The sequence below is a fragment of the Sciurus vulgaris genome (genome assembly GCF_902686455.1).
Source record: "Sciurus vulgaris genome assembly, chromosome: 10".
Lineage (NCBI taxonomy): Eukaryota > Metazoa > Chordata > Mammalia > Rodentia > Sciuridae > Sciurus > Sciurus vulgaris.
In genome coordinates, this window is record NC_136470.1 from 142,344,793 (window position 1) to 142,358,743 (window position 13,951).

Sequence of the window (13,951 nt, forward strand, 5' to 3'; positions counted from 1 at the left end):
GTCCAGGAAGAAGGAAACGCGAGAGGCCCGGTTCGTGGGGAGGGCGGCTACACGCAATCCCTTTCAGCTACAGAACCAAGGGCTGCTGCTCAGGAGGAAAAGGCGGAGCTTCAAAAACTGCCAAGAGTCGTCACTGGGGCCACTGCTCAGGGGCGGGAGGAGGCGGCGGGAGGAGACCCCAGCTCTGCCGTGCTAGCTGCCTTGCTCCACTTAACACTACAGTGGTGCACACCTGTAGTCCCAGCAACTCAGGAGGCTCAGGTAGGAGGATAGCAGAGGCCAGCCTCAGCAACCTAGCAAGACTTTCTCAAAATAAAATATTAAAAGGCCCCGAGATAGAACTACGTGGTGGAGGGCCTGGGTCCTCCCCAGGCTGCAGTGCCATCGTCTGTACTATTCTGCCTCCAAGGACCCTCTCACCGGCTGTTGCCACAACAAGAGGCATGCAGGAGACCACGGCCACTTAGCAGGTGAGCGAGGGACGTCACCCAGCAGCAGAGCAGAGTGTACAGCAGGGGACCGAATCAGGGACACAGTGGCTGCATACCACCCGTGCGTGCCAGGGCCAAGTCTCACTGGTGCGCGCCTTCAATCAATTTGCTCTCTGGTTCTTTCGCTCCAGCACCTTCAAAGAAGACTTTAAGTTTCCACTTGGGGTTCTGGGGAATGTCTTAAGGAAAACTGGATCAACGGTGAAACATGCAGAGGTCGCAAAGCTGGTGACATTTTGGAAAGTCAGTACGACCCAAAAGGGCATGAAGTTCAAGATCAAAGCACACAGCAACTCTACAAACAGATGTTATTTAAAGGCTCCATGACGGGCGGGGCTGTCAGTCCTGCGAGGGCAGCGAATCGCGAGCGAGCACCGCCTGTGCACAAAGCCTGTGCACAAACGTGCTGCACAGAAAATGGGATCACAAGCTTAAAGTGAACCCGACGCCCATCACCCCCAGGGCTGGGAAGGGCCCGCGGGCAGACAGGCTCAGCAGTGGACTCGCAACAGCCAGGGAAGGGAGGGAACCGGGCCGGGCACGGGGGTCACTGGGGTCCCAGAAGCCCAGGCTGCACGGAGTGGTCGGCCCTCTCTGACCCACTTCACCAGGCAGACATGCACCCCACGCGGTGCCCCACTGACCTGTCCTTCAACTGGGGGGACGTGAGCAGCACTGCCTCAGGAAGCAGCTATCAAGCTGAAGTGACTTAACGAGCAGAGTGTCCAGCACAGTCCTCCTGAGAACACGTCCCATCCAACCTCCGCACTGTCAATGTGGCCTCCATTCTCCTGGTAGGGACTCCCTTCCAGAGGCCAGGGCACCAGGTGGCTCCGACCCGACCTTTTAGCTTGCCATTTACAACAAAGCAACTGGCTGCCGAGGACAAAGGTGCCGGTGAGCCTTCCTCCTCCTTCCCACTTTAGTTTCTAACGCACCTGCGTTTACTTTGCATCCCTCACATATTTTTTAAAATTAGGTTTATAAAGAGACGAGGACTCGCCACATCCCTCCACACTGGTAGAGGCCGGTCCCAGGCTCCTGGACCTAGGTTCCATGAGATCTAGGCTGTGTCTGAGTGCCAGGGCCAGGGCGGCCAGGCCTGCACTCGCCATAGGGCCAGCCCCGGGAGAGATGCGACTCTTCCCACAACGCCCTGGGGCAAGCTGCAGCCCAGGACTACTCAGGCTAGGGAGAGGAATAACCAATGCTCAAAAGCCACCACTCTCGTGACCTGGGATCCAACGTTCCCAGGACGCAGGCTGCAGGGCAGCATGCGCCATCCAGCCTCCATCCCTGGCCGCATGCATCCCCAGCTACTGCCCACAACACCTTCCGACCTCTCTGGCTTTCTGGCTCTCGTCAAATTCTGACGGTGTCCCAGCCCCACACTGCTCAGTCAGCAGCGATCCTTCAACGTGCACGTGCTGGTAAACAAGGCCCAGCCATCGCTATGTGCTTCAGGAGGGGGCTGAGGAGGCGCAGGCCCACGGAGCAGCGGCCCAGGCACCAAGCTGCTCAGAACAGATGCAGCAAGGGAGGCCCGCCTCTCAGAGGTCAGCATTCATCCTGCAGCCGCAGGGGCCGGAGGCCAGTGCCTCCCCGCAGGGCAGTGGGAAGGGCTGGAGCCCTGCAGGACACTGGCCTGGAGACGGGAGGCCCTGGGCACCCACCGGAAGAAGAGAACCACAAGGAACGGTCTTCCCACGACAGCCACATCAGAGAGCATCCTGCGGTCCCTTCTGCCGTGAACCAAGCGAGAACCAGCACAACGCCAGGTCCAGAGCCCTCGACTGTGCCCCCAGCTGTTCTGCCTCCTGATCCACCCACCCGCTGAGGAGGCCCGAGGGAAGGTGGGGCAGCGGCTCCCTGCACAGTGCCACAGAGAGCACAGGAAGCCCCGCAGGCCACCAGGCCACCAGGCCCTGAGGACTGGGACAGAGGAACTCTAACCCAGGCTTGAGGAGACCCAAAACGCAGATGGACACAGACCACACCGGACTCCATGCCAAAGCCAGGTTTTCTCCAAGCAATCGGTACTTTTTGGAAATAGCAGAAATCCTCATCCCCCACACCACCAGTTCTTCAGAGTTCTGTCAGCCTTCCATCGGAGAGGTAGCACTGATGACGGGGTGCAGCCACAGTACTCCTCTACGTGCCAAGCGCTCAAACAGTGTTCCTTACAACCATATTTTGAAGTTGATGCTGTCCTTACTTTTATATAGACTATCCCAAGAAAATGACTGCTGAGACAGAGAGGTTGAGTAAGGTGTCCAAGGACACACAGCTTGGGTAAGAGCGAGCCAGTGTCCTGGACAGCAACATAAGCAAACACACGTAACTATGTAAACATACTGTCCCTCCCGTCCCAAGACTCCAGGTCAACCACGTTCCAACGGTCTGAAGGGTTAACATGCGGTGGCGAGATCCTGTCAATATTTGAAGTACAACAAGCCAACTGGCACACAGCGAAACGAGGGTCACACAGAGGTGACGAGCCAGCGCTGGGGAGAGAAGCACTCCCGGCGGGTCTGAGAAAGGGCTGCCTGGCCGTGGCTTGTGCGGTCACCCAAAGGCGGTGCACAGGGTGGGCGGGGCTGCTTCCCTCTGCCTCACCGACTGGCCTCCCATCAGCAGGCGTCCTGGCCAGGAGCACGCAGGCCGCGGCCCTTGACTCCACAGGGGACATGTGGGCTGGCAAACAGCAACAGAGCATCCAGCAAATTCAAACCTCACTCTCCCCACCACCTAGGGGGCGGGGGACGTGTCATTTCCCACCAAAAAGCCCAGAACACACTAATAACCGCCAGCGGAACTAGCAAAACCCACGTGACGCTGGCTTGTGCGAGCCTGTCCTCCCTCTCCAGCGTCCCCTTACTCCAGTGGCCTCCTACAGACCTTCAGGGGACACGCACTAGGCACTGCGGGTCGATGCTGATGGCAGAGCGGTCATGGCCCGGGGCAGCGACGCGGTGCGGCTTCAGGGTCCTGAGGGCTGTGTGTTTGACCACGGTGACTTTGAGTCGACCGCCACAAGGCCCGCCTTTCCTGACCCTCTACTGCAGAGGCCACGGCAAGAGGAGGCTTAGCCTCATGCATCCTTTCCCACCGTTTCAGTGAGGGAGGCAGAACTGGACCGAGGAGGAGCACGGGGCCAGGGAGGAAGAGCCCTTCCAGGACACGGCCCAGCCCACTTCCTCCACGCGGCCCCTCCCAGAGAATGTTCTGTTGCCACCGGGCCCACGGGACCTCATCGCGGCCCAGCACCTGAGGTGGCGGCTCGCCGGCACCTGCGTCTGGAAGCCACGGGGCGAGACGCACTCAGGCCAAGCCACTCATTATCCCCGGGCGTCTTTAAAGAGTCGAAATCTGTGACATCAAAGACGCTTTTGCTCAGAATAAGATGAAACATTTAATTTTAAAAGTGGCCCCACACTATTCAGTATGACCTGTGATTTAAAACCTGTGACCTGCTTATTTCTGGAAGCTTCCATTTGATATTTTTGAACCATGATTGACCTCAGATAACTCAGACCATACAGAGCAAAACCACAGGATCAGGGGAACACTATACTCAAAAGAATGGAAAGGAAGGTCTTGAAGGAATATCTGGTCACCGGCATTCACAACAGCCTATTCACAGTGGCCAAAGGGCGACGCGACCAAGTGACCATGGAGAGAGGAATGGATAGAAGACAAGTGGTGTGCACACATGGTGGAGTATTACTAGGCCTGAAAAAGGAATGGAGTTCTGGCACAAGCTACCACATGGGGGGCCTCAAAGGCACTGGGCCAAGAGAACCGAGTCAGACACGCCAGGTCCTGCTCACAGGGAAGTCGGAATGAGACCGGAAGCAGAGGGCAGTCCCCCAGGACAGAGGTGAGGAAAGAGGAGCTGCTGCTGCAGGGCTTGGGAATTTCTGTTTTGCAAGATGAAAGTGTTCTGGGATGGACAGAGGTGACGGCGGCCCCAGGTGTGAACGTGGCCAGTTCAGTGGACGATGAACTTGGAATGGTCAGGGTGGTGGAGTCTGGGTCACTCATCACCGCACGTAAAGGGCTGCCCTGGCAACAGCTTCTGAGCGGCCATCTCTTCAGCCACGTGCAGCAGAGCGGTCTCAGGCAGCGCCAGAAGGCGGGACAGGGGCAGCGCCGTCAGGGGACTGGACAGCACACAGACGCCTCCCACACTCCAGGGCAGGAGGGAAGGTGCCGCGGGCAGGCGCCCGCAGAGGAGGCTCCTGGCCCAGCACCTGGGCGGCACCCTGACCAGCGAGCTCCTGAGACAGGGCAGACACGGACACCATGGGCGCAGAGGTGACGTGGCCCACACGGGGTGACCTTGAGGTGGACAGCCGAGGAGACCGCACTCATCCTCCTGGGAGCCCGTATCCCCGTGTGACCCGGGTGTGACCTCCGAGTGAGAAGCCTGGGAAGAGCGTGTTCAAAAGGACGCGTCCAGGGATGTGGCCAGGGAGCGCCCGGGAGGGACAGGGCTCTCCACGGCCAGGTCCCAGCGGAGGGAGAGCCCGAGCAGGGGCGAGGAGTCCAGGACGCCAGCCCAAGGCTGGGCAGGTCCACGGCACAGTTGGAGAGGGTGAGGACAGCCAGCCCGCTCAAGCTGGGAAACGGGCAGGTGCCGTGACGCCCAGTGCCCTCCACTGCTGCAAGGGATGCCGGGCTCGGTGGGAGCCCGTGACTCACAACTAGAGGACGCTACCCCGCAGACGCAGGAGCTATTATTACTGCAGCTCCGCAGGAAGGTCACGCCAGGCCTGGGAAAGCTCGCGCCCTCGGCAGGGGCCTGGCCCCGCTCCCTGCTCATGTGCAGCCCTAGGCAGAACCGAGTCAGACCCACCAGCCTGGGCGCTGGTGAGAGCTGGCCTCCAAAGAGGCTGGACATCTGCACCTCCTGACGCTGCAGCGCCTGGCAAGCAGCCAGCACTTGAGAGCACTTCGGGGGAGTCGGTCTGAGAGCGGGCACGGCATTTCCTGCCGGGCAACAGGAGCATCCCGGCAGAGGCAGAGCGCTGTCCGCAGCTGCGGCCAGAGGACGGACGCGGTGCTGACCCAATCTCGCCAGCAGAGAGCCAACGGGGCTGGGAAGAGCGGTGAGTGGAGGCCTCTAGGCCGCACAGGGTATGCAGGAGCCTGTGGTCCGAGGCCCGGGGCCTCGTCTCAGCAGCGCGGTTCCTTGCCCTTGGTGGCTGGGGTGCAGGTTCACAGGTGAGCCTGCGTTCTCCAAGGTGGAAGGGGAACTGACTCGAGTCAGCTTTCTCCGCCAACATCTTTGCGCTTGACGCACTGGGGCTTCTGCAGCAGGCACCAATACGCTCCTGCTCAGAGGAAGACGCGAGCCAGCCCGCCCCAGGGCAGTGCGGGTGCTGAGCCACAGGGCTGAGGCGCATCCTGCGGTGTGTGCCCGGCCCTGCACGGCTGGGCTCTGAGGGCCTCAGGGCAGACAGCCCGCCAGAGCTGAACCGCTCCAGAAAGAGAACAAAGAACAGGAGGTTTGGGTTGAGCGCAAAGGCCACATTCCCACACAAACTGAATCCAAGGCCGGGGCTGGCGGCCAGTGCAGACGCCTCTTCCCGGAACAAAGGCTGGACTGGCCGGGTCGCACAGTTGCTGTGCATCTCTCATCCCTGTCTTAGGTTCCACTGTCCATTTCCTTGTTCTTCTGACTGCTTCCTCAGAGGCTGAACCAGCACTGAAATATCATGAATTTACTGTGTCTTTTGCTTTAGTCTGTGGTGGTTAGGACAAAGAATACAACCTCCATTGTTTTCCTGTAAATCGCACAGTAGATTCCAGAAGATTGTGACTAAGAAATAGTTCTAATATGTTAAAATGTAAGTCCTGCTTAGAATCCACCCTGGTCTGGGTCCAGCCTATCTAGCCATAATCTTTCCCCCACACACACACAGTCCTAGAACAGAGCCCCGTTTTCTGGAGAAACTGTAGCTTTACAACTGACAAGAAGTGGAGTTTGGGAGAACAGGGCATTAACTGCAGCATCTGCCACATGAAAAAAATTTAAAACCACTAAATTTAGTATTAAAAAAAACCCTCGACTTTTCAATGAACAACTCTCTAGTGTGAAAATGCGACTCTTAAGTCTTCAGTGAAGACATCATGTCAATGTCATACACGTGTCCGTCACTTACGACTGAAGGGAGCCAGGGCCACTGCGTGTCCACTAGGATCCAGCCATCAGCCACACAGTCCCACTCTGTCGGGAAGCTATTTCTTGGACTTTTGTGCCTCCTCAACAAGAGACATTTCACAGATGGTTAGGAATCAAAAAGAGAACTGAGATTGCCTGAGAAAGAAAATTTAGAGGAAAAGCACTTTTTGGAAAATAAACAAGATCTAGGTGCACCTGTGTTCTGCTGTATCCACTTAGAACTAACACAGGCATATACATTCTTTCCATTTACAATTTTACTAATAACTTTCAAATGTCACCATTAATCTCATGAAACTATCATGTAGGGAGGTAAAAAATATATATATATAGCCAAATGTCAGCAATGTTATGATTCCACCTAATGAAAAAGAAAGGAGAGCTCCCTTCTCTGCCTCTTGGCTAGGATCATATGTAAACGGGCAAAGGCTACAGAGTCTCGAAAGCAAGCCCAGAAGTCAAAGGAAGAAAGCATACATTGCACGTCACCTGCATGACAGGGCCGCCCACCAATGAGCACCCTTCCAGGCGCTGAGCCCCAGGGGCACGATCGGCTCCTCGTCCCACACACACACACCAGACCCAGTGGCACACACACACACAGTGGCACAGGGACAGATTCTCTCCTGGCATCCAGGCAGGTCAGGGATTCATACAGGATGCCAGGTCCCAAGAGGGGACTTAAAAGTCATCCTGACCTTCCCCCGCACCTGACCAGGACACACCCAGTAAAGCTGTGTCTTACACACACAGCAGAAGGGGACCCCGGGTGTGCGGGGCCGCCCTGCTGGCTGTTCACGAACCATGGCGTTACTCACACTGCATAAAACAGCCTCATTACGTTCACAGAGGCACCTGGCACCCTGGGAAAAGGAGGAGGCTTTGCAAACACACAGTGGAATCTGAATTTGCAGTGACCTTTAACTCTTTCACTGTTGGACCCTCCTCTGTCCCACCACCTACTAAAACAGACCAACAGACAAACATGGGCGAGGCCCCCTGGTGCCTGGCACGCAGCCACCACTCGGGAGAAGCCGTTCCCTTCCCATCCGGGGATGTGGCGTTCAGCTGCAGGCTCCACGGGCAGAAGCAAGACCCACGGGAAGGCCAAACAGAAATCACAAGCCCAGGAAACAGAAACCTTTCCAAGTTCACCTCCTAACACGCCTTCAGAAAGCCAGGCATCCTGCCCAACACTGGTAGTAAGCCTGATCAACGTGTCCAGCACCTACTGCCTCAGTGACCTACTTCCACACAATGGCCACTCCTTACCGGGCAGGACAGGGGCCTGCAGCCAGGGCCTGGAGGTCAGGGCCAGGCCTGCGAGCTCCACTGGATCTGAAAGCAGACCAACGACTGATTTATATTCTGTTACACTGAACCCTTGTGCTGTTCTGATCTGAATGAGCCCTCTACTTGGGCTGATTTAAAGCAGCACACACAGGTCACCTGGTAACACGCTCTCCCACCGCACTGCCTCAGTCTGGGCACTTTCCATCGCACGACAGCAGAGAGTCAGCTCCTGTCCTCACTGAGAGTCCAGTCTCGGTGGGAGGAAGCCACAGAGTTCACAGCGACAGACACAAACTTCCAAAATTCTGCTGGCTGGCTGAAAGAAAATGAGTGAGTGAGCTGTGCTCTGATCATCTGCAGGAATAGAAAATGGTAAATGGTGGTCAGATTGACAGCAGCAACTCTTAAGCCCCGGATGACATGCTGTCCCAGACAGGCCAGACACCCCTGACCCGAAAGCCAGGAGCCCACAACACGGAGACCGCAAGCCTTCTGCGAATCTTCAGATCACGCACGTTCCACCAGGAAAATCTACGCAGGTCTTCCAGATGCAGGACTCTGAAATCTGCAACGTTTCTAGTCTCAAGAATTTTCATGGGGGATAATCAAGCTGCAAATGATAAGATATATATGTCCTCACGCTGACACCAAAATCACAAAATATTAGTTCAAAAAACTCCAAGTCTCATGGACGGGCACGCAGGCTCCTCCGAGAACACACGCAGGTGCTGCCAACAGCGTAGCATGGGAAGTGAGGACGAGGAGCAGGACAGGCCCTGTGGCCTGTCGTCCAGAGTATGGCTCAGGGCAGGGGACCTGCCACAGGCTACACGCTCCTGCTGAGGTTGAGGTCAGAGTCTGAGGTAGATTTTCAGCATCAAGAGTAACAAAATGAACTTAAAAAGTCAACCTCATTAAATGCTGTTGGGTAAAAATGGACCATGAATAAGAACTATGATTATTCCGATTTTGTTGATCCAAAGCTTGCAAAAGCACAGTCACCTATTCTAATCTATTATGCCATAGAAAGTGACGATTCAGAAAAATGTCATCTTAAAACACTCATGGTCCTGAAAAGACCTGTCATTGGACAGTAAAGGAAATGAACTCTGTAGTTTGACCCCAGCTGTGTAAATAAACTCATTCACCAATCCAGTGAGCATCCCTGGGCATCACGTGGCAGGCCAGCTCCAGCCTGTCCTGACTGAGCCAGGAACAGGAACAGCGAGCTCAGTTCTCATGAGGCCTATCTCTGGGGCAGGGAGGGGGATGACTGTGGGAAGGAGAGGAAAAATCTGAAAACTAATATTATTTTAACTATAGAGACAGGAAGAACGTGGCCATGGAGAAGGGCCAGAGAGCCCCAGGCAGGGTGGGGCTGGGAGGAGGGGGGCTTCCCAGGAGGTGCCCTCAGCAGACCTCCCGCCAGGCAGCCACAAGGTGCCAGAGACAGGCCAGGGCCCAGACCCTGGGGGGCTCAGCCTCCAGGACCCTGCCGCTGGGCACTGCCAGTTAGAGAGCCAAACCTTTCACGAGTTATTGTCACAGTAAAGAAAGTACCTGCCCAGAGTACTACCAGGCACAGGGTGACAGAAAAGAGGGTGGTTGAGAAGTTATGCTTTTCATTTTGGACTCTTTTCACTGGATCAAAAATACCCAGGTAGCTCAGTAATCTGCATCTCCCAGGAATCCTGGCTCATTTGCATACATCTGCTGAGAAGCAGGAAGCTGCAGTGCCTGAGGATGGGAGGCCTGTTCTTCATGACATGGGCGTTTTAGAGTCCAGGCTGGCTGTTCTGGAGACTGGCCCACCTTGTGGAGCACCCATGCTTGTCCACCCATGATCAGCCTCGGAAGCAGTAAGCCCAGGGATGTTCTCACACCCAGAGGCCCACAGTGTCGGGTCCCCCTCCACAACATGAGTCTGAAACCTTTCAGGGACCACCAGGAATTCCCACTCAGGAGACGGTCATGTCTCCATCATCCTGGAGGAGGAGAGTCTGTTCAGACCTCACGATGCTGTTCACCACTGACGATGGCCCCGAATCTGGCGTGCACTGAGGGTGCAGAACAGTGACATCGGATCCTGCCTTCCTCCACCCCTGCCAGCTGGCACTCCTGTGCAGAGACGAGCTTCCTGTCTCCGCCCTCCCTCCGTCTAATTCTGCATGTCTCACATCGCTATCGGCCCTGGGATCTGGTTTGGGTTTCCAGTGCATCTTCACCTACTGCTCTCACGCTTGTTGATGCCCACACCGTCCCAGGCCGAGTTGGCTCCCCAGGGGAGGAGGACAGGCTCGGGGGAGCCAGTCCGGCAGCTGCACGGGCTGGAGGGTTGGGCTCACCTCCCTCTGAGGGCTGCTTCCTGGGACTGGGAAGCAGGGACCTCAGAAGCGAAGCCCTCAGCCCTCCCGGGAGAGCACTGCTGGGCCCCGCGCCCGGGGACCTGAGCACCGCCTGCATCTTGGTACAGAGGAGCACCCGACAGAGGCGGGGGAGGGCCGGGGCGGCGAGGTGGGGGCACAGCCCCAGGCACCTGCCACTTCGTCTCCAGTCTCCCCGCCAGGCACAGGGTCCTCGATGCTTACAGAAACGGGGCCCCAGGAGACAGCCGCTACCCGTCACGAGAGGGAGGTAGAAACTGGAGCACAGAGGCACTCTGCATCTGTCGTGGCCTCACGGCTGCCAAGAAACACACCACAGCCCACCCTCGGCTCTCACGTCTCCTCGTCACGCTGCACGCACGCCCAGCACGCACACGGCGCAGTCAGTAAGCCCACCTCTCGTCTCACAGGCCTGAGCACAGAGGCTCCTCATCGGGATGAAAGCAGAAGCGAAGCTGGGCACCAACCCAGGAGCTCAGTTCTTCTCTGTCCATGTGGGGACGTTACCAAGCCACCCGCCAGGAAGGGCTGCTCCAGGGGTTCTCGGCTGGAGAACGTTTCGAAACGTCTGGAGACAACCTCAGGGTGCTACTGGCACCTCGTAGAGAGGGGCCGGTGCTGCTGGACGTCCAGCCCTGCACAAGACAGCCACGGACAGGCAGCCCCTCAGTTGGCCTGTGCCAGGCCTCCCCCCACTGTCAACAGGTCAGTGTCCATGTGTCACCAACTCCAGGTGGAGCCCACCAGCCAGCAAAGAGGAAGATGGGGTCAGGCCTGGTCAGGAGCTCAGCCAGTGGAGCAACAGGGAGTCCAGGGGGCACCCAGGCCAGCAGCAGGTCTGGCCAACCCCCCGGGAGAGTCCCGAGCACCTGGAGTCCAGTTTCTCTCTCTCCTTGGACATCAGCACTGGAGACAGTGGAATCAAAATGAAGTCAAAACACATCCATTTTAAAGACCCTAAGAAAACTGGCAGAGGAGGAAGAGGTTCTACACGCAGCAGTGCTAGAGAGTGCGCGAGGCGTCCGAACCCTGCAGAACTCGAATCGCTCCTGTCCTGCTGTCCCCAGACAACCCCTGCGGGCGCGTCCTCAGGACAGGCTCCCCGTGCCTCCCTCAGCAGGCACACTGGACTGGGGAGGTCCACAGCCTCCCCACCCACCTGTGAGGAGCAGCTTGACCGCCGTGAGCACGGCCTTCCCCTGTGAAAGGGCAGTGACGTCACCCCCGCAGGCTCCATCACGTCGCCCACGGCTCGGGCTGTCCCCCAGGTGTCTGAATGCTACCCCTCTAGCTCTCTCTGCCCCAAACTCACCCTCTCCCCGTCTTGGCCTGGCTCAAGCCACTCCATTTGTCAATCTTCCTGTCACCACCCTAGGACGCTGCCCTGATGCCACCATTCCTGAAGGTACTGGGTACTCCTGTCACACCACGAAGTCCCCCTGTCCTGCTCTCGCTGACCTGAAACTCCTTCAGAGCGCTCTGGGACTAGGTTCCCGCGGTGCCTGCAACACATGCTGGTGGCGTTAGTGAACCCAGAGCCTTTGCCAAAGGAAGGAGGACCTGGGCGTGCAGAGCCACGGCCGCAAGGTCTTCCCTGAGGAGCCCAAGATCCCAGTGAAGGGCAAGGACCCAAATGCCACCAAGAGGTCAGAAAAACAGGACAACTGAGAAGAAGACAGCAGACACAGAAATCAAGCCTCTGGTAGCTTCCGAGAAGTGCAGAGGTACAGACAGGGGAGACAGAGGGCCTGCTGGGAGGAGAAGCAAGGAGACGCCCCCACTGACCCAGAGGAGGCAAAAGCCAGGAGGGCTGTGAGGAGAGAGCGTGGCTGAAGCAGCCACGGCGGGCCCCCGAGGGAACACACAGACGCACAGGGAGCGCGCTCAGTCACAGCCAGGAGAGCAACTGTCGCCTGCCAAGCTGCCTGGGTCCTGGAGAGGTCTGTGCCTCAGAAGCAGGCGGCACTGCCACCCGCGAGGAACCACAAGGTTGGAAAAGACAGGCAGGGTCGAGAGTTAGGGCCCGTGCTCTAAATGCCTGGCCCGTCGCGGAGCATCAGAGGCCAGATGCCCAGAGACAGCCTAAGAGCTAAACAAGAGTCGAGAATATTTAGTATCTAAAAAATGAAGACATCCTCACGTGCAGAGTAAATAAAATGCTATGACGTATGACTCCAAGACCAACTAACGTCCACACGTGAATTCCCAGCAAGCCACACAGGATCACAAATTGGCACCCAAAAACCAACCAAGAGGTCACACATTAGGGCGGAGGAGGCAAAGGCGGCAAAGGCAGCAGAGAACACGGCTTCGGGAAGTGTAGGGAAGCACCCCGTGGTGACACACATCCACACTGCTCTGCTGATACCAGGCCGGGAGAGGGCGGAGGGAGGCTCCAGGGCCTCCGCGGGCAGAAGGCAGGGAGCAAGGGGCTCCTGGGGAAGGGGACTGACTCAGGGTGATCTGAGAGCAGTCCGTTCTTCATGCACACTTTATCACTAATTTTGAAATATTTCAAAGATGCACAGATAAAAATGCAGAAACTAATGTCGGCAGACCCCAATGCACCAGTGGATCAGTGATTCACGTTGAGCATCCCTAATCCAAAAACCTGAAATGCTCCAAACCCAAGACTGTGAGCACCCACGTGACCAGGAGTGGAGAACCCATGCCTGACCTCACGGGATGGGTTCCAGTCAAAACACAGGCTACGTGTCTAAGGAGCAGAGGAAACACAGATGGATTCTGTGCCCGGGCAGGGGTCACAGCTCATCGTGCGCCAATACTCCAAACCCAGAATGTCTCAGACCTGAAACACTCCTGGTCCCAAGCATTCGGATGAAGGCCACGCACCCAGCATTTAACAAGGATAATGACATATGCTGACGTCTGACCACCCCACCCCACCACCCCTTGCCCCACTTCCTCTGAGGCAGGTCAGGTGCTGGGTCAGAATGCATCCTTCCCGATCGGCACGGGCAGCTCTGCCCTGGCACACACATGATACTAGCCCACAGAGAACGTGACTCATCATTTTATTTCTAAAGAAAGACTCTCATGACCTCTTATGAATGTTCCAGGTAAATATACAATGATCATCTTCTCTTGTTCTCAAGCAGGTTGATATAAATATATCTATTTATATTTCTAAGACAATACAGTTGGAATAATCTTGGTGACATGTGTCACAAATGAACTCTAAGACCCCAGACTTTTAGGGTTACCTAGAAGGTAACTAATTCCTGTCTGGAATCCCATCTACAGGAAAATAACGAGACAGTTCCTCACCCTCTTCATTCCTTAAACATCTCCTGTGCACTGGGGAAAAATCCAAAGAATTAAGAAGCATGCTACTCAAAGTGTGGTCCCTGGACCAGCTAACATTATATATCATCCAACCCCAAACTAAGAACCTTAGTTCTCTTTTTGGCAAGATCCAAAATCTACATGCACATTACAATGTGAGCAGTGCTAGTCCACAGAATTCAGAACGTGACAACACAGGCCACAGCCAAAAACTCCAACCTGCAGGCCGCCCGACACCCTCTTCCTGTCAGAAACGATGGCCTGCACATGCCCACCAGGCTCCTTACACC

The 13,951-nt window shown here is 56.5% G+C and overlaps 2 protein-coding genes across 18 annotated transcripts in view; one reads left to right on the plus strand and one right to left on the minus strand.

Moving 5' to 3' along the window:
• Window positions 1–13,951, minus strand: part of MED12L (mediator complex subunit 12L) — a 250,273-nt gene that overhangs the window by 132,636 nt on the left and 103,686 nt on the right. The window lies entirely within an intron of this gene.
• P2RY14 (purinergic receptor P2Y14) overlaps window positions 1–13,951 on the plus strand; it is a 30,022-nt gene that overhangs the window by 8,422 nt on the left and 7,649 nt on the right. The window contains exon 1 of one of the 2 annotated variants that reach the window (XM_079100976.1): window positions 5,260–5,602. The exons of the other annotated variant lie outside the window; for it this stretch is intronic. The gene's annotated coding sequence lies outside the window, so the exon portion shown is untranslated. Of the gene's footprint in view, window positions 1–5,259; window positions 5,603–13,951 lie in introns of those variants that run through there. 2 annotated transcript variants of the gene reach the window in all.